Below are 23,144 nucleotides of genomic sequence, written 5' to 3' on the forward strand. Positions count from 1 at the left end.
ATTCGTCTTCATTTCCACTTCCATCAGTGTCAGAACTATCAGATAGGAAGAGGAGAGTCCCAATTTTCCAGGGAGTGAGAGCTGACTTGCGACGAGGCATGGTGAACAAGGGTAACTGAGCCGGCATTCCCACAATGCTATGCGGGCGCCTAGATTTTTTGTTTATGGCGCACACCCACCACGCAGACCCGTTCTCTCACATGTAGGCCTATGAGCATTTTTGCGCTAAATTTGACGGCGCTAGAATTTTGGCGTAGATCTATGGTTTGGACACTCAACGTGAAGCCGTAGATCTACGGGACGGACCCTGAAAGGGTTGAGTAAACAAATGACATCACTGTCCATTCTAATATGCAGTCGTGAATGGGTTGATATTATTTATGCAATTATTGCAATAAGAAATAACAGTAAATCTTACATTTTTTGTGTGAATAAAAATTACAATTTTTTTATATATTAATAATAATAATAATAATAATAATAATAATAATAATATGTATAATAATAATAGTATAATACAATAATAATAATAATAATATATAACATGTATAATAATAATAATACATATATAATAATAATGTACTACATATAATAATTATAATAATAGACGGCTTCAAAAGGCCGTCGCTAGATGGCAGTGTTTACCACAACAAAGAGGGAGTGGTTGTGGCCGCCTCCACTGTTACATAATGACACATTTTATTCATTCTAGAGTATATATCAGGTTTCTATGTGATTTATATTGTTTATTATTTCATATTAGATGAACTGTGATAGATAAATAAGCAATAGAGTTGATGATAGCGGAATATTCAAGGAGTATGTTGCCCTGTCTCCAGACAAACTCTTGCGGCCGCGGACACCACCCATACCACTACATGAATGACATATTTTATTAATTCTAGAGTATATATCATGTTTCTATGTTACTTATATTGTTTATGTCATATCAGATGAACTGTGATAGATAAATAAGCCATATAGATGATATTAGTGAAATTATTCATGAAGTATTTTGCCCGGTCTCCAGACAAACTCACGTCCACCGCCGAAACCGCCCATACCACTACATGAATGACATATTTTACTCATTTTAGAGTGTATATGAGGTTTCTATGTTATTTATATTGTTTATTATGTCATATTAGATGAAGCGAGATGGATAAATAAGCCTTAGAGTTGATATTAGCGAAATTATTGAAATACAGAATTCCACTGGAATGGATTAATTGCATTTCAATTAATTTAAATGAGGAAAATTGACTGCAAACAAGCAAATCCAGTTGTGAGCAAGGTCATGGAACGGATTAAACTCGCAAGTAGAGGTTCCACTGTATATGATAGTGTAAATATGTTATCAGGCTTTTATATGCATTTGAAAGTGAAAAAAAAGCTATGATTCACTTTAGAGCAGTAGCCCAGAGCATAACCTGCTGTACAAGCAGGGCCCTCCAGTATTTCTTATTGGTATGTAGTTCATCCTGTTGAGAAAATCTCCCAAGAGTTGTGAAAGATGCTTAACCAATGGATCAACTAGTTGATATGGGTGCTGACAATGCCTGAGATAAAAGGCCTCATTGGGAATGCATACTCAAAATTCACATCCTGCAAGATGTAACATGGCTGAAATACATTGGAACCTTCAACAAGTTTATTACTGAGGAAGAAAACACCAGACAGATCCCTTTCCTCTATGTTTTGATCAGTAAAGAGAACTATAAGTTTGAATTCAAGTTCAAGGACTAACGTAAACCAGCAAATAAAAATAATTTTCCACATTATTGCTCACATCAAGACAAGGGTGGAAACATTAGGCGTGTTTCCTTACACCTACTGTCTCGTTCACCTAGCAAGCAAATAGACACCTGGGTCTTAGTTGACTGGTGTTGGTCACATCCTGGGGGACAAGATTTAAGGACTCCGATAGAAATAAGGCAGACAGCCCTCAATGACACAATGACTTTCTTGGGATATCCTGGGTGGCTAATCCTCCCGGGTTAAAAAAAAAAAAAAAATTTTATCTTAACAGTAATAATACATGCACTTTTACTGCACAATACTGAGAATCACCTCATAAATTTTCCAGAGGCAAGATTCATCACCAAAGAAAGCAACCATCATAACATTTTATGTTTAGAATCTGCAGTAATAGCCACTTCAAATACAATTTCTCAAAACTCTCAAGTCTTAGTAAGGTTTACTCTTCCCAAACCTGATGCTACATTCATTTCAGATCACTTTGTTAGCTACTGATAGCCTCACATATCTGTTTATTTCACCTCAGAACCTCTTGAAACACCATACAGTATATACAGGTCGGCCATCACTAATCCGGCAATCAGTTATCCTGCTAGCATAATTTCAAATTTTATCATTATATTGACTAAAATTTCATCATTATACTGACTCAGAAATTGTGGCGATGGTTGTAAATCCACAGCAGCAAGCCAGTGGAGGAGAAAGTAGTGATAAAAATGAGGAAGATGTAGCAGTCTCTCTGTTGATAGGTTAATTAAGTGTATTCTAACCTAACGACTCTGTAATCTGGCAAACTCACTAATCCGGCACACTACAGGTCCCAATGATGCCGGATTAGTGATGGCTGACCTGTACTCACGTCATTTTATTCTCTGTATGACTTAGAGTGGTGTGTTGTGGAAAAATTGCTAGGGTGAACAAATGACACAGGTAATTTTTTGATAAAGGTGAATATGAATATTACATTTTTGCATTATTTATTTAAAAAATAAAAAATATAGTAACAAAATACAATACATGTATTACTTACATATCATTTTAAACATAGTTCAAATGGATTTACATGGCTTATTATAATTAACATGGTTTATAATAATGTTTATTTCTGTGAGACATGCAAAAAATGTAGTTAACTGTATTAGTACAATAGCAGGCACAGAAGAAAGTCACTAATTAAGCAATGCATTTCAGGCAACTAATTACTTAAGAATCAGACAGACAATTAAGCAGGACGTCTTGTGCAGTTAAGTACAATCTTAAATACAATAAGAAAGGTAGCTAATGACAAAAGGTCAATTACAAAAGAATTACATATTTAAACTGATTCAATGATCTTCAGTTTTGTAGAGTGACTGAATAGATGGTGAGGATACAGTAAGTTGCTCAGAGTGCAATACAAATAAAATGGCACAATACGTATATGTGAGAGTTAAGAACATAAGAAACAAGGAACACTGCAGCAGGTCAACTAGCCCATTTGTACTTGTTTTGGCCTAAGGCCAGATTGGCAGGGGGTTGAGTATATTTTGAGACACTAAATCCAAAGATTTTTGGATAGCAATGGCAAGTTGGGTATTGGTCAACAGTTACTTATTTCAGTTGAAGTGCCTCCTTTGTGTGTTGAGGTAACCCTTCCTATTTTAAACACTGTTGGGAAAGTTCCGGTTTGTAACGATTTGTTCAAAAATGTTGCAATAGTAGGTACATTAGTGGCAGTAAATTTGTTAGGTTTCCTGTCTTGTTTGTCAGTGACTGTATTATAATTCTGCTAGCTAGTCTTGATCCTATAGTAGAGAAGAAATCATTTAGTATGTTGGTTGTTTCTGCAGGCTGAATGTGAGGTTTATCTTGCTTAGTTAAAACTGCATTTCTGGTTTTGGGCAGTTTTCAAGAGCCTAGGATTTTGGAAAGGGTTTTCCAGGTCTTTTTCATATTTCCATTTATTTACTGAAACCAGCTAGCATAATAAAGTTATTTAGACTTTCTTATTAGCTTGGTAAATACTGACATATTCCTTGGTCTGTTCCTTATTTATTATGCCTAATCTGAGCTGTTTTTCATTGTTATGTTTTTTTCAGTGGCCCCGAGGATGCTATTTGTTAGCCATGAGCTAGTCAGTCTCTCTGTTGTGATCTGTTTAGTTTTAACTGGACAATATTTATTGTAGAGGCTTTGTGTTCTTTTTGAAGAAAAATTCAGACCTATTCATCAATTTCCCAATTGTCAGTAAACTCTCTGCACCAATGTCACTTAATGCTGAAATAAAGTTATTTACTGATGTCTCATCATGGAGATGAAATGAGAGCTTACTAGTGTCTTGTGGTAATTTACATAAGTTAGTAACGAGAAAGGTGGGGTAGTGGTCAGTAGTGCTGTCTGTGATGATCTGTGCTTTGAGAGGAACTATTATATTGGTCCAGATAATGTCAATTAAAGATGCACTTGTCTCAGAAACTCTTGTAGGTTTAGTTATAGATGATAATAGCAAGCAATTGCTCATGTTTGTAAAGTCAGCTACTTGAGGGAATTCTGCCTCGATGAAGCTTATGTAGAAACCGCCAGTAAATATTAGGTTGTTAATTATTACGCATTTTAGGCTGTTGCTGAAGGTGCGAGTATTAGTATGCCCACAACATGTATGTGCCATCTAAACCACTCTACACATTACTCACAAAATCGTAATGACACAATTGCAAACAAACCATACCACGGGCGGGGATAGAACCCGCGAACAGAGAGTCTCTGATCGCGGGTTCTATCCCCGCCCGCGGTATGGTTTGTTTCACTCTACACATTTATAATGTTGCCAGTAAAATCATTGCATATTTTAAATAAAAATGTACATAAACTTAAAGAAAAATTTAATCCCTAAAACAGATATTAAAACAAATTCTAGGCATATATAATATACATAGATTATACTTTCAGTGTATATACCCTATTTCCTTTAGACTTGCAGGAAAGCAAATCTACCAAGGATTCCAGTGGACATAAGTCACTTGGTGATTTTTTTAGTTTATCGTAAGTAATTTACCCATATGTTATTATATACAGTAATTATAACCACGTAAATCTGTGTAACTGTACTTATGTGTACCTGCACCTAAATAAACTTACCAAATGCTAAAATTAAAAATGAAATTGACTTTTTTTTTTTGAAGGACACAAAATAACCCTCAGTGAAGCAAGCCCCATTGTCTGACTTTCCTGGGTTACCTGGCTTAAAATTAACATAAATTATCACACAAAATCACTAAAAAAATGACTTATGTATAAAGGACCCCAACGGAAATAAGTCACTTTGACTCTGTTGGGTTATCCTAGATAATCTACACATATGCTGCTATGTATAATTTATGTAACTATATATGTACCTGTACCTGAATACACTTACCTACCTATTATAAAACGTAAAAATAAAATTAGCAAAAAAAAAAAACAAAGGTGATGATAGAGTGTTGAGTCACGACCTGTCACCAGCACTACTCTCACCAGATCAATACTACAACTGACCCTCAACAACCTCACATTAACATCATTCTTGCCCCTACAACCCCATTGCTTGATTCTTGGCACTCATATAGTGCCAAGCAGTGCCATAATCCACCTGCTGGCACTATGTCCACTCACTGCCATACACCGTACATACAATCACACACATATTTAACACATCTCCAGCTTCTTCCACTAATGTACGATCCTTCCCCGCCAGGATACCTCTTTTACACTGATAAATGGTGTGAAGGATGATGTGCAGTAATGACAAGAGGACTTACAGGGCGTGTGTGATGGAGTTGAGGAGTAGCGCAGGCGCACGTCCACCCTCTGTGTCCTCCAGCAACACACTGGGAAACATTCCCAGCTGATGTTCTCGCACCACCAACCTAACACTACACCTAACATTGCTTCAAATATTGCTTCAAACACTGCTTCAAATATTGCTTCAAACACTGCTTCAAACATTGTTTCACACATTGCTTCAAACACTGCTTCAAACATTGCTTCAAATACTGTTTCAAACACTGCTTCAAACATTGCTTCAAACATTGCTTCAAATATTGCTTCAAACACTGTTTCAAACATTGCTTCAAACATTGCTTCAAACATTGCTTCAAATATTGCTTCAAACACTGCTTCAAACATTGCTTCAAATATTGCTTCAAACACTGCTTCAAACATTGCTTCAAATATTGCTTCAAACACTACTTCAAACATTGCTTCAAATATTGCTTCAAACACTGCTTCAAATATTGCTTCAAATATTGTTTCAAATACTGCTTCAAATATTGCTTCAAACATTGCTTCAAACATTGCTTCAGACACTGCTTCAAACATTGCTTCAAACACTGCTTCAAACATTGTTTCAAATATTGCTTCAAACACTGCTTCAAACATTGCTTCAAATATTGCTTCAAACACTGCTTCAAACATTGCTTCAAATATTGCTTCAAACACTGCTTCAAACATTGCTTCAAATATTGCTTCAAACACTGCTTCAAACATTGCTTCAAACATTGCTTCAAACATTGCTTCAAACATTACTTCAAACACTACTTTAGACATTGATTCAGGTGCCTCCTGTAAGTTACTTAACTCCAGCAGCATATGCAAAAATAGATCTATTCCAAGGACGGCTTTCGGGAACCTGAATCGAGATTTGTGTGGGACCCAGGTGATACCTCAGTACCAGGACCCCGGTGATACCTCAGTACCAGGACCCCGGTGATACCTCAGTACCAGGACCCCGGTGATACCTCAGTATCAGGACCCCAGTGATACCTCAGTACCAGGACCCCAGTGATACCTCAGTACCAAGACCCCGGTGATACCTCAGTACCAGGACCCCGGTGATACCTCAGTACCAGGACCCAGGTGGATGTAAGTACCAGGACCCCGGTGATACCTCAGTACCAGGACCCCAGTGGATGTAAGTACCAGGACCCCGGTGGACGTAAGTACCAGGACCCCGGTAAATGTAAGTACCAGGACCCGGGTGGATGTAAGTACCAGGACCCCGGTGGATGTAAGTACCAGGGCCCCGGTGGACGTAAGTACCAGGACCCCGGTAAATGTAAGTACCAGGACCCCGGTGGATGTAAGTACCAGGACCCCGGTAGATGTAAGTACCAGGACCCCGGTAGATGTAAGTACCAGGATCCCGGTAGATGTAAGTACCAGGACCCCGGTAGATGTAAGTACCAGGACCCCGGTAGATGTAAGTACAAGGGCCCCGGTAGATGTAAGTACCAGGACCCCAGTAGATGTAAGTACCAGGACCCCGGTAGATGTAAGTACAAGGGCCCCGGTGGATATAAGTACAAGGGCCCCGGTGTATATATGTACAAGGGCCCTGGTGGATATAAGTACAAGGACCCCGGCGGATATAAGTACAAGGATCCCCAGTGGAAATAAGTATAATAATCCCAGTGGATATAAATACAAGGACCCCGGTAGATGTAAGTACCAGGACCCCGGTAGATATAAGTACAAGGGCCCCGTTGGATATAAGTACAAGAGCCCCGGTGGATATAAGTACAAGGGCCCCGGTGGATATAAGTACAAGGACCCCCAATGGAAATAAGTACAAGGACCCCAGTGGAAATAAGTACAATAACCCCTGTGGATATAAGTCATCTTTGATTTTTTGGGGTTATCCCATGTAATTCACACATGCTACTAAGTATGATAATTGTACTAATGTGTACCTGTACATAAATATACTTATCAACTATTCTTGAAAATAACGAATATCCAGTAGACCACAACATTCTACTGTTTAAATTAAAAGATTATGGAATAAGAATTCATGCTCTGTTATACATGAAATCTAACCTGAGTGACCCCTCAAGGAAGGTTCCTTGATGCTGGTGAGGGACTCTTGATCTAGGGAACTGGAGCTGTGCTCCAGTTCCCTGAATTAACCCTGAATACCTTCCATCCCCCCCCATAGGCGCTGTATAGTCCTACGGGTTTAGCGCTTCCCCTTGATTATAATAATAATAATAATAATAATAATAATAATAATAATAATAATAATAATAATAATAACCTGAGTGACAAGTTAGATTTCATGTATGGCAGGATAATCTATGTAACTGTATTTGTGTATACCTGAATAAAGTTACCGGCAACAACACTGTGACTATTAAAACTGCTCTTAATCAATATTGGAGTTCCTCAGGGTAGTGTCGTCGACCATCTGCTATTTCTAGTCTTCATCATGACTTTCCAAATGCTTCACAGGAACCTAAATCAATTCTGTTAGATGATGACACAACTTTTTCTTATTTCAAATCTTAATCTGCCTACACTTGACAACGTAGTATGTTAAGCTTGCTAAAATATTTATTTGGGCCACAACTAACAAATTCGAACTCATTTTGACAAGACCTTCTATATAATGTTCGAGAACACAGCAAAAGATGTTCTTTTTTAGCATAAAAATAAACAATACACCGACTGACAGGCAGGACGACGGCAAATCCTTGGGAATATAGCCTGGTGGCTAAAGCTCCCGCTTCACACACGGAGGGCCCAGGTTCGATTCCCGGCTGGTGGAATCATTTCGATGTGTTTCCTTACACCTGTTGTCCTGTTCACCTAGCAGCAAATAGGTACCTGGGTGTTAGTCGACTGGTATGGATCGCATCCTGGGGGACAAGACTGAGGACCACAATGGAAATAAGACAGACAGTCCTCGATGACGCACTGACTTTCTTGGGTTATCCTGGGTGGCTAACCCACCGAGGTTAAAAATCCGAAGAAAATCTTATCTTAACCCATTCTCTCATAAGTCCTCTATTATGTTCCTCAAGGCTCAAACATCCCTGCGCACCAGGTATTAGAACATAAGAACATAAGAAAGAAGGAACACTACAATAGGCCTACTGACCCATGCGGAGCAGGTCCATGTCCCACCCCCGGATTAGACCAATGACCCACCCCAAAAGCTTTTATGGCAACAGCATTTGGTGTTCCCAGGCAGTCACCCATCCAAGTACTAACCAAACCCAACGTTGCTTAACTTCGCTGATCGGACGAGAAGCAATGCGTTCAACGTGTTATGACCGTTCACTCACTCTATTCATACCTCAGCTCATTACGAATGTGACCAGATATAAACATGTAAATAGTTCATTACCATTGTAACCTGTTCAGTTGTCAAAACTTTGCGGCCCAGTTTAGCATTTCTTTTTTTTAATAGTTCAATATGCACCCCATACCCATCCTGTGGGATTATAATAATTTGAGGCCCAGTTCCTGCACCAGTGGTTGGGAACCTGCCGCCCTCTGGGTGAAATATTTTTCTTGTTATGCTAGAAAAATGACAGAATGGATAATGAGAACCTTCAAAACTAGGGATGGCAAGCCCATGATGACACTCTTCAGGTCGCTTGTTATATCTAGGCTGGAATATTGCTGCACACTAACAGCACCTTTCAGGCAGGTGAAATTGCTGACCTAGAAAATGCACAGAGAACCTTCACGGCGCGCATAACGGAGATAAAACACCTCAATTACTGGGAGCGCTTGAGGTTCCTAAACCTGTATTCCCTGGAACGCAGGCGGGAGAGATACATGATTATATACACCTGGAAAATCCTAGAGGGACTAGTACCGAACTTGCACACGAAAATCACTCACAACGAAAGCAAAAGACTTGGCAGACGATGCAACATCCCCCCAATGAAAAGCAGGGGTGTCACTAGCACGTTAAGAGAAAATACAATAAGTGTCAGGGGCCCGAGACTGTTCAGCTGCCTCCCAGCATACATAAGGGGGATTTCCAATAGACCCCTGGCAGTCTTCAAGCTGGCACTGGACAAGCACCTTAAGTCGATACCTGAACAGCCGGGCTGTGGCTCGTACGTTGGATTGCGTGCAGCCAGCAGTAACAGCCTGGTTGATCAGGCTCTGATCCACCAGGAGGCCTGGTCACAGACCGGGCCGAGGGGGCGTTGACCCCCGGAACTCTCTCCAGGTAAACTCCAGGTATATACTCCTCATTCCATGTGTTGACTCAACTATTTCAACAACTCCGAGCAGATAATACTTCAATCTTGGCTCAAGAGAGACCAGAAGAGATCCTCGCAGATAAAAAAGACCCAAAAATTTGGCACTGGCTTTCTAAATATGGCTAATGTTTTGATCAGTCAACATCTTTATGAATTCTGTTAAAAAACACTTATTAAATCTCTGTTAAATCTCACAGAAATGTCATAAACTTCACCATAGTTCCAGCACTCATTATTATGTAAGTTACTGGACTGATGTAATTCCAGGATGATTTATTTATAATTGATCAATTCATCGTTTACAACCCGTCTCATTGTACTTACATTGTAATGTATTACCCAACAACCCGTCTCATTGTTCTTGGTAATGTATTACCCAACAACCCGTCACATTGTACTTGGTAATGTATTAACCAACAACCCGTCTCATTGTACTTGGTAATGTATTACCCAACAACCCGTCTCATTGTACTTGGTAATGTATTACCCAACAACCCGTCTCATTGTACTTGGTAATGTATTAACCAACAACCCGTCTCATTGTACTTGGTAATGTATTAACCAACAATCCGTTTCATTGTACTTGGTAATGTATTAACCAACAACCCGTCTCATTGTACTTGGTAATGTATTAACCAACAACCCGTCTCATTGTACTTGGTAATGTATTAACCAACAATCCGTCTCATTGTTCTTGGTAATGTATTACCCAACAATCCGTTTCATTGTACTTGGTAATGTATTAACCAACAACCCGTCTCATTGTACTTGGTAATGTATTAACCAACAACCCGTCACATTGTACTTGGTAATGTATTAACCAACAACCCGTCTCATTGTACTTGGTAATGTATTAACCAACAATCCGTCTCATTGTACTTGGTAATGTATTACCCAACAACCCGTCTCATTGTACTTGGTAATGTATTAACCAACAACCCGTCTCATTGTACTTGGTAATGTATTAACCAACAATCCGTCTCATTGTACTTGGTAATGTATTAACCAACAATCCGTCTCATTGTACTTGGTAATGTATTAACCAACAATCCGTTTCATTGTACTTGGTAATGTATTAACCAACAACCCGTCTCATTGTACTTGGTAATGTATTACCTGGAGTTTACCTGGAGAGAGTTTCGGGGGTCAACGCCCCCGCGGCCCGGTCTGTGACCAGGCCTCCTGGTGGATCAGCGCCTGATCAACCAGGCTGTTGCTGCTGGCTGCACGCAAACCAACGTACGAGCCACAGCCCGGCTGATCAGGAACTGACTTTAGGTGCTTGTCCAGTGCCAGCTTGAAGACTGCCAGGGGTCTGTTGGTAATCCCCCTTATGTGTGCTGGGAGGCAGTTGAACAGTCTCGGGCCCCTGACACTTATTGTATGGTCTCTTAACGTGCTAGTGACACCCCTGCTTTTCATTGGGGGGATGGTGCATCGTCTGCCAAGTCTTTTGCTTTCGTAGTGAGTGATTTTCGTGTGCAAGTTCGGTACTAGTCCCTCTAGGATTTTCCAGGTGTATATAATCATGTATCTCTCCCTCCTGCGTTCCAGGGAATACAGGTTTAGAAACCTCAAGCGCTCCCAGTAATTGAGGTGTTTTATCTCCGTTATGCGCGCCGTGAAAGTTCTCTGTACATTTTCTAGGTCGGCAATTTCACCTGCCTTGAAAGGTGCTGTTAGAGTGCAGCAATATTCCAGCCTAGATAGAACAAGTGACCTGAAGAGTGTCATCATGGGCTTGGCCTCCCTAGTTTTGAAGGTTCTCATTATCCATCCTGTCATTTTTCTAGCAGATGCGATTGATACAATGTTATGGTCCTTGAAGGTGAGATCCTCCGACATAATCACTCCCAGGTCTTTGACGTTGGTGTTTCGCTCTATTTTGTGGCCAGAATTTGTTTTGTACTCTGATGAAGATTTAATTTCCTCATGTTTACCATATCTGAGTAATTGAAATTTCTCATCGTTGAACTTCATATTGTTTTCTGCAGCCCACTGAAAGATTTGGTTGATGTCCGCCTGGAGCCTTGCAGTGTCTGCAATGGAAGACACTGTCATGCAGATTCGGGTGTCATCTGCAAAGGAAGACACGGTGCTGTGGCTGACATCCTTGTCTATGTCGGATATGAGGATGAGGAACAAGATGGGAGCTAGTACTGTGCCTTGTGGAACAGAGCTTTTCACCGTAGCTGCCTCGGACTTTACTCTGTTGACGACTACTCTCTGTGTTCTGTTAGTGAGGAAATTATAGATCCATCGACCGACTTTTCCTGTTATTCCTTTAGCGCGCATTTTGTGCGCTATTACGCCATGGTCACACTTGTCGAAGGCTTTTGCAAAGTCTGTATATATTACATCTGCATTCTTTTTGTCTTCTAGTGCATTTAGGACCTTGTCGTAGTGATCCAGTAGTTGAGACAGACAGGAGCGACCTGTTCTAAACCCATGTTGCCCTGGGTTGTGTAACTGATGGGTTTCTAGATGGGTGGTGATCTTGCTTCTTAGGACCCTTTCAAAGATTTTTATGATATGGGATGTTAGTGCTATTGGTCTGTAGTTCTTTGCTGTTGCTTTACTGCCCCCTTTGTGGAGTGGGGCTATGTCTGTTGTTTTTAGTAACTGAGGGACGACCCCCGTGTCCATGCTCCCTCTCCATAGGATGGAAAAGGCTCGTGATAGGGGCTTCTTGCAGTTCTTGATGAACACAGAGTTCCATGAGTCTGGCCCTGGGGCAGAGTGCATGGGCATGTCATTTATCGCCTGTTCGAAGTCATTTGGCGTCAGGATAACATCGGATAGGCTTGTGTTAATCAAATTTTGTGGCTCTCTCATAAAAAATTCATTTTGATCTTCGACTCTCAGTCTGGTTAGCGGCTTGCTAAAAACTGAGTCATATTGGGACTTGAGTAGCTCACTCATTTCCTTGCTGTCATCTGTGTAGGACCCATCTTGTTTAAGTAGGGGCCCAATACTGGACGTTGTTCTCGATTTTGATTTGGCATAGGAGAAGAAATACTTAGGGTTTCTTTCGATTTCATTTATGGCTTTTAGTTCTTCCCGCGATTCCTGACTCCTAAAGGATTCTTTTAGCTTAAGTTCGATGCTTGCTATTTCTCTGACCAGTGTCTCCCTGCGCATTTCAGATATATTGACCTCTTTTAGCCGCTCTGTTATTCTTTTCCGTCGCCTGTAAAGGGAGCGCCTGTCTCTTTCTATTTGACATCTACTCCTCCTTTTTCTTAGAGGAATAAGCCTTGTGCATACATCGAGTGCCACCGAGTTAATCTGTTCTAGGCATAAGTTTGGGTCTGTGTTGCTTAGTATATCTTCCCAGCTTATATCGGTTAGGACTTGGTTTACTTGGTCCCACTTTATGTTTTTGTTATTGAAGTTGAATTTGGTGAATGCTCCCTCGTGACTAGTCTCATTTTGTCGGTCTGGGGCTCCACGCATACATGTCTGAACCTCAATTATGTTGTGATCTGAGTATATTGTTTTTGATATGGTGACATTTCTTATCAGATCATCATTGTTAGTGAAGATGAGGTCTAGTGTATTCTCCAGTCTAGTAGGCTCTATTATTTGCTGGTTTAAATTGAATTTTGTGCAGAGATTTAAAAGCTCGTGTGAGTGTGAGTTTTCATCAGAGCTGCCTCCTGGTGTTATTACTGCAACAATATTATTTGCTATATTCCTCCATTTTAGGTGCCTTAAGTTGAAATCCCCCAGGAGCAAGATGTTGGGTGCAGGAGCTGGAAGATTTTCCAGACAGTGGTCAATTTTTAACAGCTGTTCCTGGAATTGCTGGGATGTTGCATCCGGAGGCTTGTAGACTACCACAATGACTAGGTTTTGGTTCTCGACCTTTACTGCTAAAACTTCCACTACGTCATTTGAGGCATTAAGCAGTTCTGTGCAAACAAGTGACTCTGCAATGTACAGGCCAACCCCCCCCCCCTTTTGCCTGTTCACTCTGTCACATCTGTATAGGTTGTAACCTGGGATCCATATTTCGTTGTCCAAGTGATCCTTTATGTGGGTCTCAGTGAAAGCCGCGAACATTGCCTTTGCCTCTGCAAGCAGTCCACGGATGAAAGGTATTTTGTTGTTTGTTGCTGGCTTTAGACCCTGTATATTTGCAAAGAAGAATGTTATCGGACTGGTGGTATTGTTGGTACTGGGGGGGGATTTTTTTTCCGGCATTAGTATCTGTATCTGTTGGTTTGGAGTGGAGGCCATCGACTGTGGTTCCACTCCAGGAATGACTGGATTTGGTGTACGATTTCTGCCATTTCCTGCCAGTTTTTTTTCCTTCCTGGCACTAAAAAACCTCTCCCTCTTGAGTGGCTGTGGCTACCCAGGTTTTCCCATGGCCTGGATGTTTTGTATCTTTTTGTCCCCTTTAGATGGTATGCCTGGCAATTTAAGTTATAGCACAGTCTTTCCTGTACTGAAGAGGTACGCATTTCAGGGTGAAAAAGCTTACAGGAAGGGAGTTTGCATTTTCCTGTTGTCATATGGGCATGACATTTTCTAGGGTGGTCATAGTTGCATGTCCCATCTGTTTTTCCAGATTTCCCATGCCAGCAGATACCAAGTGCATAGTATGTGCACAGGCTTGGTTTCCGTTAGCCTTGGGTTTCTGTGACTGTATTCCCTGTTGGTGCATGTTTCCCTGTCTTATTCCTATCCTCCCTAGCACCAACAATGGAGCTCCCACCAGTTGTTTTTGGTAATTTATCCTCACTATTGCTATTGGAGTCCTCTTGTTTGCTATTTCCTGCGGTATTTCTAGTTTGCAATATTGGTTTTATCTTATCTTTGACTACACTTGTTTCCCTACTATGGCTCCTGTCCTCTATGAGGTCATTTATATGTATTCCTTCCTGCGTATAATTCCCGACTACCTGGACAAAATCTCCAGCTTCACCATTACTGTCTCCCAGGACAGTATCTCCAGCTTCACCATTTCTGTCTCCCAGGACAGCACCTCCAGCTTCACCATTACTGTCTCCCAGGACAGCACCTCCAGCTTCACCATTACTGTCTCCCAGGACAGCACTATCAGCCCCACATTTACTGACTACCAGGACATCACCTCCAGCCTTACAGTTTGTGACTACATGGCCAGTATCAAGGGCAGTACCATTCAGCCCAGACTTTTTATGTTCCCATCTGTTGTAGAAAGCTTCCAGGTTTTCTATGAAAGCAGCTTTGATGTTGTCCTCTTTCAATACCCTTGTGATTTTAGTCCACAGATTTTCCTCATATGGGCATACCCAAAAACACTTCTCTGTTTTAATACTGCTTGTAGCTAGTTCTGGGATATCTGCACAAGGAGCGTGACACCAATTTCCACAAAAATGACAATTTATCCATGTGGAAGCCCGTTTGTTTGACTGACCACAGACTACACACAGCTTCATAATGATTTGAATGGTTGATTTACTGCAATTCTACTAGCAACCTCTTGAATATTATATTAATAACCTTAAATGAAGCTCTAGCTATTTGTATTTCTGTTTCTAACTCTTTTTGTATATTGGACAGCTTACCGTCACGTTCCTGATTTTTAATGTTTGTGTTTATAAGGGCGCCTACAAACCCATCTGTTTACAGTCTGCTTTATTGTCCAACGAAACTGTTTGAAACCAGTCCCGGGTTCGGACCAGTCAAGGGTTCGGACCAGTCAAGGGTTCGGACCAGTCGATCTGCTCTGATCAGTGGGTCACTTATTTAAAACATACTGGTCGGTGATTTGAGCTAACACATGAAGGATCTACTGGAAATTATCTACCCGAGTAATATGTGATTTGACTGATACAAAAATATAACTTGCGTGTTGAAGAGCCGGTGATATCTGGCAGCTCCTACAATGACGTACAGTCGACCTCTTTGTTTATTAATCGCTGTATCTGGCTTTTCTATTTTTGTTTTTTTCCGTCTCCACCACAATAAATGCTATATTATCACTATAGTTGACTGGTGCAAATTTTGGAGGAAGGACGCTTTTTCTGTAGTAATAATTGCTTCTCGTTGTGTATATTGCGACCGCTGGTAACTACAGGTTATATGAAATTCACAGTAACGTCTCGTATTTCAAGAAAAAGAAACTAATGAAAGTCACTCCACTCCACTAAGTACCATTATAATACTGGTTAGTTGCTACTACAACACTGTATTCTGCTATTCACTGGTATCACTAGATTATATGCGAGTACACTAGCAAGCCAGGAAGATTATTAAAAACAGCTGACCTGTGGTAAGTTTCTGGCGACTTCTGGCACCTGCCTCTATAGGCTTATCACTTCATTTACAAATTCACCTGTTTTCAAATGACACTTTAGCCTTTATCATCAATATACTAGGGAGCCACTGTAGTATACACTATACACTATGTATACACTATGTATACACTATGTATCCGTTTCATTGTACTTGGTAATGTATTAACCAACAATCCGTTTCATTGTACTTGGTAATGTATTAACCAACAACCCGTCTCATTGTACTTGGTAATGTATTAACCAACAATCCGTTTCATTGTACTTGGTAATGTATTAACCAACAATCCGTCTCATTGTACTTGGTAATGTATTAACCAACAATCCGTCTCATTGTACTTGGTAATGTATTAACCAACAGCCCGTCTCATTGTACTTGGTAATGTATTAACCAAGAATCCGTCTCATTGTACTTGGTAATGTATTAACCAACAATCCGTTTCATTGTACTTGGTAATGTATTAACCAACAGCCCGTCTCATTGTACTTGGTAATGTATTAACCAACAATCCGTCTCATTGTACTTGGTAATGTATTAACCAACAGCCCGTCTCATTGTACTTGGTAATGTATTAACCAACAATCCGTCTCATTGTACTTGGTAATGTATTAACCAACAATCCGTCTCATTGTACTTGGTAATGTATTAACCAACAACCCGTCTCATTGTACTTGGTAATGTATTAACCAACAATCCGTCTCATTGTACTTGGTAATGTATTACCCAACAACCCGTCTCATTGTACTTGGTAATGTATTAACCAACAATCCGTCTCATTGTACTTGGTAATGTATTAGCCAATGTTACAAAGAGAAACTTTTGTATTCCTGGGTTACACAACTAAAGAGTGCAGATAACTCCAGGCAGTTCTTGAATGAATCCCTTTACATATTTAGCCTATAATGGATTTTTTTTCCGTAACAAGTAGTTGGATCGAGGTCAGGTCTAGTTGTCCTTTGACCGAAATACCATCATACTAGAGATCTGGGATTATAACCAGATCATATTTAGTATCTACATGTATACATGAAAGGCTGAATAATTTTCTATCAATGTCTCAACAAGGCTAGACTCGTAATAAACCCAAAACAAGATTAATAATAATTCTTCGAATAATCTATCGTTTCGACCATAATTACCAACAGATAAGTGAACTATAGATATGTAGATATAAATCCATATGTATTCCTGTTAACCCTTTGGGGCCTAGTTCCTAGGCCTTTTGTGTATCCATATGCTCTCGCGCTACCGTCCACAGGATGGATATGGGGTGCACAATAAATTAGCCACTTCGGTGGCAAAATCTAATCTAATCTACCAATACGCAAGAAGGTGAAGACATATGTCGCAACGTCAGAAAATAACAATCACAGCGGGTCAGGAACAAGGAGGTCAAATTATATCTGTGTTCTAATAAGATCAAACTCAATATATAATTATTTTGAATGTACAGCTACCGTACTTTTATGGTCCTTAATAAATAAATAATTTCAATTTTAAATTTAATTAAAAGTCTTGAGTTTTTTTTGGGGGGGGGGATTATCTTGGGTAATTAACACAGGCCGGTATGTTACTATGCAAGACAATCGCAGTAACCTAAAAACTGTATAAACTTGTAGCTCAATAGACTTGCTTACACCGGCAATATACATTCTGCCCGTCTTGGAGTATGCGGAACCAGCATGGAGCCAGCACCTTGTCACGTACATGAAGAAATTGGAGAAAATAAAGAGGTTTGTAAGGAGATTAGTGTTGCAACTTAGACAATCAGCTACGAGGAAAAACTCAGGGAACTCAAACATTTTTTCATGTATTAGGTGGCAAGTGGACTGCTTTAGATGCAGGGTGTTGTGGGGGTCAACACCCCCTCAGCCCGGCCCATGACCAGGCCTCATATAGGTTCTAAACAGCTTTAAGAATAGTAGAGATGATCAGGCACTAGAGGCCAGAAATCAGTGAAACCTGTCGATTAGAGTTTGGAAGCGGGACCAGGAGCCATGAATCAACCTGTGAAAACATAACTAGGTGAGTACAAGTACACGCACACACTGTGAGCAGGGAGAGAGTGGCCCTAGTAACGACCAGCAAAGAGGCAGGGCTAGGAGCTGTGAATCGACCCCTGCAACCACAAATAAGTTAGTACACACACTCCACCCCTGTAACCACTTAAGATAAGTAGGTGAGTGTACACACAAAACCAGCCACACCTGTCCCAGTTACCGTACCTAATCTGGAGCAACACTTGCTATTGTCCTCCACTACATTCCTTGTGCTACACTATATTAGTTGTAGCTCATGGACCCCTATCCACCAGGTGTAAAGTTGAGTACGACACATGTGAAACACCTGGGTGCCATTCTTTTTTATATTTTATTTAAAACTCAGGTACAAAAATATATGGGTACATAAGCAATATGTAACAAGATACAGGCAGTGAACAATAATCAACTGTGACTACACAGTACTGAAGAAGCACATATATAATGCGCAGGGAGACACTGGTCAGAGAAATAGCAAGCATCGAACTTAAGCTAAAAGAATCCTTTAGGAGTCAGGAATCGCGGGAAGAACTAAAAGCCATAAATGAAATCGAAAGAAACCCAAAGTATTTCTTCTCCTATGCCAAATCAAAATCGAGAACAACGTCCAGTATTGGGCCCCTACTTAAACAAGATGGGTCCTACACAGATGACAGCAAGGAAATGAGTGAGCTACTCAAGTCCCAATATGACTCAGTTTTTAGCAAGCCGCTAACCAGACTGAGAGTCGAAGATCAAAATGAATTTTTTATGAGAGAGCCACAAAATTTGATTAACACAAGCCTATCCGATGTTATCCTGACGCCAAATGACTTCGAACAGGCGATAAATGACATGCCCATGCACTCTGCCCCAGGGCCAGACTCATGGAACTCTGTGTTCATCAAGAACTGCAAGAAGCCCCTATCACGAGCCTTTTCCATCCTATGGAGAGGGAGCATGGACACGGGGGTCGTCCCACAGTTACTAAAAACAACAGACATAGCCCCACTCCACAAAGGGGGCAGTAAAGCAACAGCAAAGAACTACAGACCAATAGCACTAACATCCCATATCATAAAAATCTTTGAAAGGGTCCTAAGAAGCAAGATCACCACGCATCTAGAAACCCATCAGTTACACAACCCAGGGCAACATGGGTTTAGAACAGGTCGCTCCTGTCTGTCTCAACTATTGGACCACTACGACAAGGTCCTAAATGCACTAGAAGACAAAAAGAATGCAGATGTAATATATACAGACTTTGCAAAAGCCTTCGACAAGTGTGACCATGGCGTAATAGCGCACAAAATGCGTGCTAAAGGAATAACAGGAAAAGTCGGTCGATGGATCTATAATTTCCTCACTAACAGAACACAGAGAGTAGTCGTCAACAGAGTAAAGTCCGAGGCAGCTACGGTGAAAAGCTCTGTTCCACAAGGCACAGTACTCGCTCCCATCTTGTTCCTCATCCTTATATCCGACATAGACAAGGATGTCAGCCACAGCACCGTGTCTTCCTTTGCAGATGACACCCGAATCTGCATGACAGTGTCTTCCATTGCAGACACTGCAAAGCTCCAGGCAGACATCAACCAAATCTTTCAGTGGGCTGCAGAAAACAATATGAAGTTCAACGATGAGAAATTTCAATTACTCAGATATGGTAAACATGAGGAAATTAAATCGTCATCAGAGTACAAAACAAATTCTGGCCACAAAATAGAGCGAAACACCAACGTCAAAGACCTGGGAGTGATCATGTCGGAGGATCTCACCTTCAAGGACCATAACATTGTATCAATCGCATCTGCTAGAAAAATGACAGGATGGATAATGAGAACCTTCAAAACTAGGGAGGCCAAGCCCATGATGACACTCTTCAGGTCACTTGTTCTATCTAGGCTGGAATATTGCTGCACACTAACAGCACCTTTCAAGGCAGGTGAAATTGCCGACCTAGAAAATGTACAGAGAACTTTCACGGCACGCATAACGGAGATAAAACACCTCAATTATTGGGAGCGCTTGAGGTTCCTAAACCTGTATTCCCTGGAACGCAGGAGGGAGAGATACATGATTATATACACCTGGAAAATCCTAGAGGGACTAGTACCGAACTTGCACACGAAAATCACTCATTACGAAAGCAAAAGACTTGGCAGACGATGCACCATCCCCCCAATGAAAAGCAGGGGTGTCACTAGCACGTTAAGAGACCATACAATAAGTGTCAGGGGCCCGAGACTGTTCAACTGCCTCCCAGCACACATAAGGGGGATTACCAAGAGACCCCTGGCAGTCTTCAAGCTGGCACTGGACAAGCACCTAAAGTCAGTTCCGGATCAGCCGGGCTGTAGCTCGTATGTTGGTTTGCGTGCAGCCAGCAGCAACAGCCTGGTTGATCAGGCTGTGATCCACCAGGAGGCCTGGTCTCAGACCGGGCCGCGGGGGCGTTGACCCCCGGAACTCTCTCCAGGTAAACTCCAGGTAAACAGAACTGGCTGCTGCACTCAAATCAAACACCGCTTGTACGTACTGTGCTTCACATGAACACCGCTTGTACGTACTGTGCTTCACATGAACACCGCTTGTACGTACTGTGCTTCACATGAGAAGGTGGTCATATAAAAAACGATAGAACCTACCCAGTAATGCTTACACTTCCCCCCCCCCCCCCATGAAAAATGTGCCACTTTCACCTTAGATACACAGTGACAAATCTCTTATACTTATACATTTGTAAAAGCATTAAAAACTTGACTTAAGAAATCGTAATGACACGATTGCAAATAAACCATACCCCCGGCCGGGATTGAACCCGCGGTCATAGAGTCTCAAAACTCCAGCCCGTCGGGCTGGAGTTTTGAGACTCTATGACCGCGGGTTCAATCCCGGCCGGGGGTATGGTTCATTAAAAACTTCAATCACAAAATATATAAACACAATCCAGCCAGCTAAACGGCTGACACTATAATACAAGGAATGTCTGAACCTGATGGCTCACATCCACCATAGAACACAATCCACCCTACCCTCATATACCCTATGGTAATAATTAATATCGTGCACTGTGGTGGATTTAAGACACTACCGCTGACACTTCAACCCCCCCCCCCACATGCCTAGTAACTGTGTCTGCCATCATCACTCATAACCACCAACAGTCATTGATGGTAATTAGCGTCTTATAATATATCACCCTAAAAACACGCTATACACAAACCTACCACAATAATAAATAAATTTACACATTATTCCCTCCTGCAGACAGATTATTTACACTGTCGGAGATAATCTATACACCACATCCTACAGAGAATGGACAACATTAGACATCTAAAATAATATGACATGTGTATCACATGACCTGCTATTGCAGAGATTACTTAAACTCCTACCCCCCCCCAGTGAAAAACTGACCAGTTTCACCTGGCTATACACAAGATCAAAAACTCATTCACTTGAACATATATAATGAAAATGTGAAAAAACATCTGTAACAATATATAAGCAAAAACACCCCAGGCAAGATCTTACATTATATACAATACCAGAACGTTCCACTAGTTAAAAAACAGGTATGAAACCTCATTATTATGACAAGTTACATTGCTCATATATAGGTAGACATGTATAATTACAGGTTAAAATATGCTTATATACTAACATGCTTATGTACATCCTTACAAAACATGAAGGAATCCTTAGATAAATTATAATCATCGGTGTTCACAATAACACCAAGACATTACATTGAATATCACATTGAATATCACCTCAACATCCTTTCCTCACACAATTCCACACACACTCACACAATCGACCTCTGCAACACCCCCCCCCCGGGAAGGCCAGCCCGTTCATGCCCCTGACCGCTTATAAAGACCATAAATCCCTCAAAAGAAAGTCCCTGTAGCCCTCCGAGAAATCCCTCTCCCACCTCCTACCATATATTTCCCTGTTGCGACACTTTGTTCTATAAAAGGATGCTGCTATAGCCATCCTACGTTCCTCCGCCTCTTTGTCTCTCATTGCCCATGATATATAAACAAAATCAACCACTAAGTAAGCCACTGCCCTTTGAACCTTTACCCCAACCCCACCTACATCTAAACTGAGCGCTCTCAAAACCGACAACCCTTTCCCCCCCACATACCGGATTACTTTCCCTAACCATTCCCACACAATCCCTAGGCTTTCACAAAAATAAACTACATGAAAAGTTGATTCATCTACCCCACAAACCTGACACTCCCCACCCTCCCTTATTCGCCTATTTCGTAAAACAACCCCAGACGGCAATATTCCGTGAAGAAACCTATACATTACCTCCCTCACGCGTGGCCGGATGCGTAACCCTTTTAATCGACCCCAAATGTTTTCCCATGCGTACATCGGGTACACTCCTTCCGTTGCCACTACCACCCTAGGCCATATCTTCCTCTCCATGGACCCTACCCGCATGTTTCTCGGCTCTCTGACCATCATCAATAGACGCAACAATTCCTCACCATCTCTCAAATCTTGTCCCTTCCACCATCTCCGAAGATCTCCCTGCAGCATCCCCAACCCTCCACTCCCTTCCCCCCGAGCCCTTAGCAACCCATGTTTCACATATACACACTTCAACCTTCTTTCCAAATGAATTAACCCCAGCCCTCCCAAGGCCACCGGAAGTGTTACCACCTCCCTTTTCAACCAATCGCATCCGAACCCCAGATAAAACGGAAAACTCTGCTCAACAATCTCCGGACGTCCCCATACACCGAAGGGTACAAAGCTGCCACATGCCATATTTTGCTGTACAAAAGCACATTGACCACAATGACCCTCTGGTGTAGCGTAAGATGTGTCGGCCTCAATCCTGACACTCTTCCCAATACCCTATCTACCACACCCTTTGAATTATTCTCCCTCGCCATCTGAGCATTACCCATATACACAACTCCACAAATTTTCACCCGGTCCACGACGCACCACCTCACCCCCCCACCCCCGCCCTCCCGCCCATCCCATTCACCCAATCTCATGAGCTTTGATTTATGCACATTCACTGCCATAC

At 41.3% G+C, this 23,144-nt stretch overlaps 1 protein-coding gene and 1 pseudogene across 3 annotated transcripts in view; both read right to left on the reverse strand.

The window, feature by feature from the left end:
* The window catches only part of LOC128698935 (monocarboxylate transporter 10-like protein kar), a gene marked incomplete at its 3' end in the record, with an annotated part of 184,905 nt that overhangs the window by 151,299 nt on the left and 10,462 nt on the right, over positions 1 to 23,144 (reverse strand). For 2 of the 3 annotated variants that reach the window (XM_070096890.1, XM_070096888.1), the window contains 1 exon segment: positions 5,535 to 5,665. 3 annotated transcript variants of the gene reach the window in all.
* Positions 8,715 to 8,833, reverse strand: LOC128699037 (5S ribosomal RNA; annotated as a pseudogene).

The sequence above is a fragment of the Cherax quadricarinatus genome, chromosome 55 (genome assembly GCF_038502225.1).
Source record: "Cherax quadricarinatus isolate ZL_2023a chromosome 55, ASM3850222v1, whole genome shotgun sequence".
Taxonomy (NCBI): Eukaryota; Metazoa; Arthropoda; class Malacostraca; order Decapoda; family Parastacidae; genus Cherax; species Cherax quadricarinatus.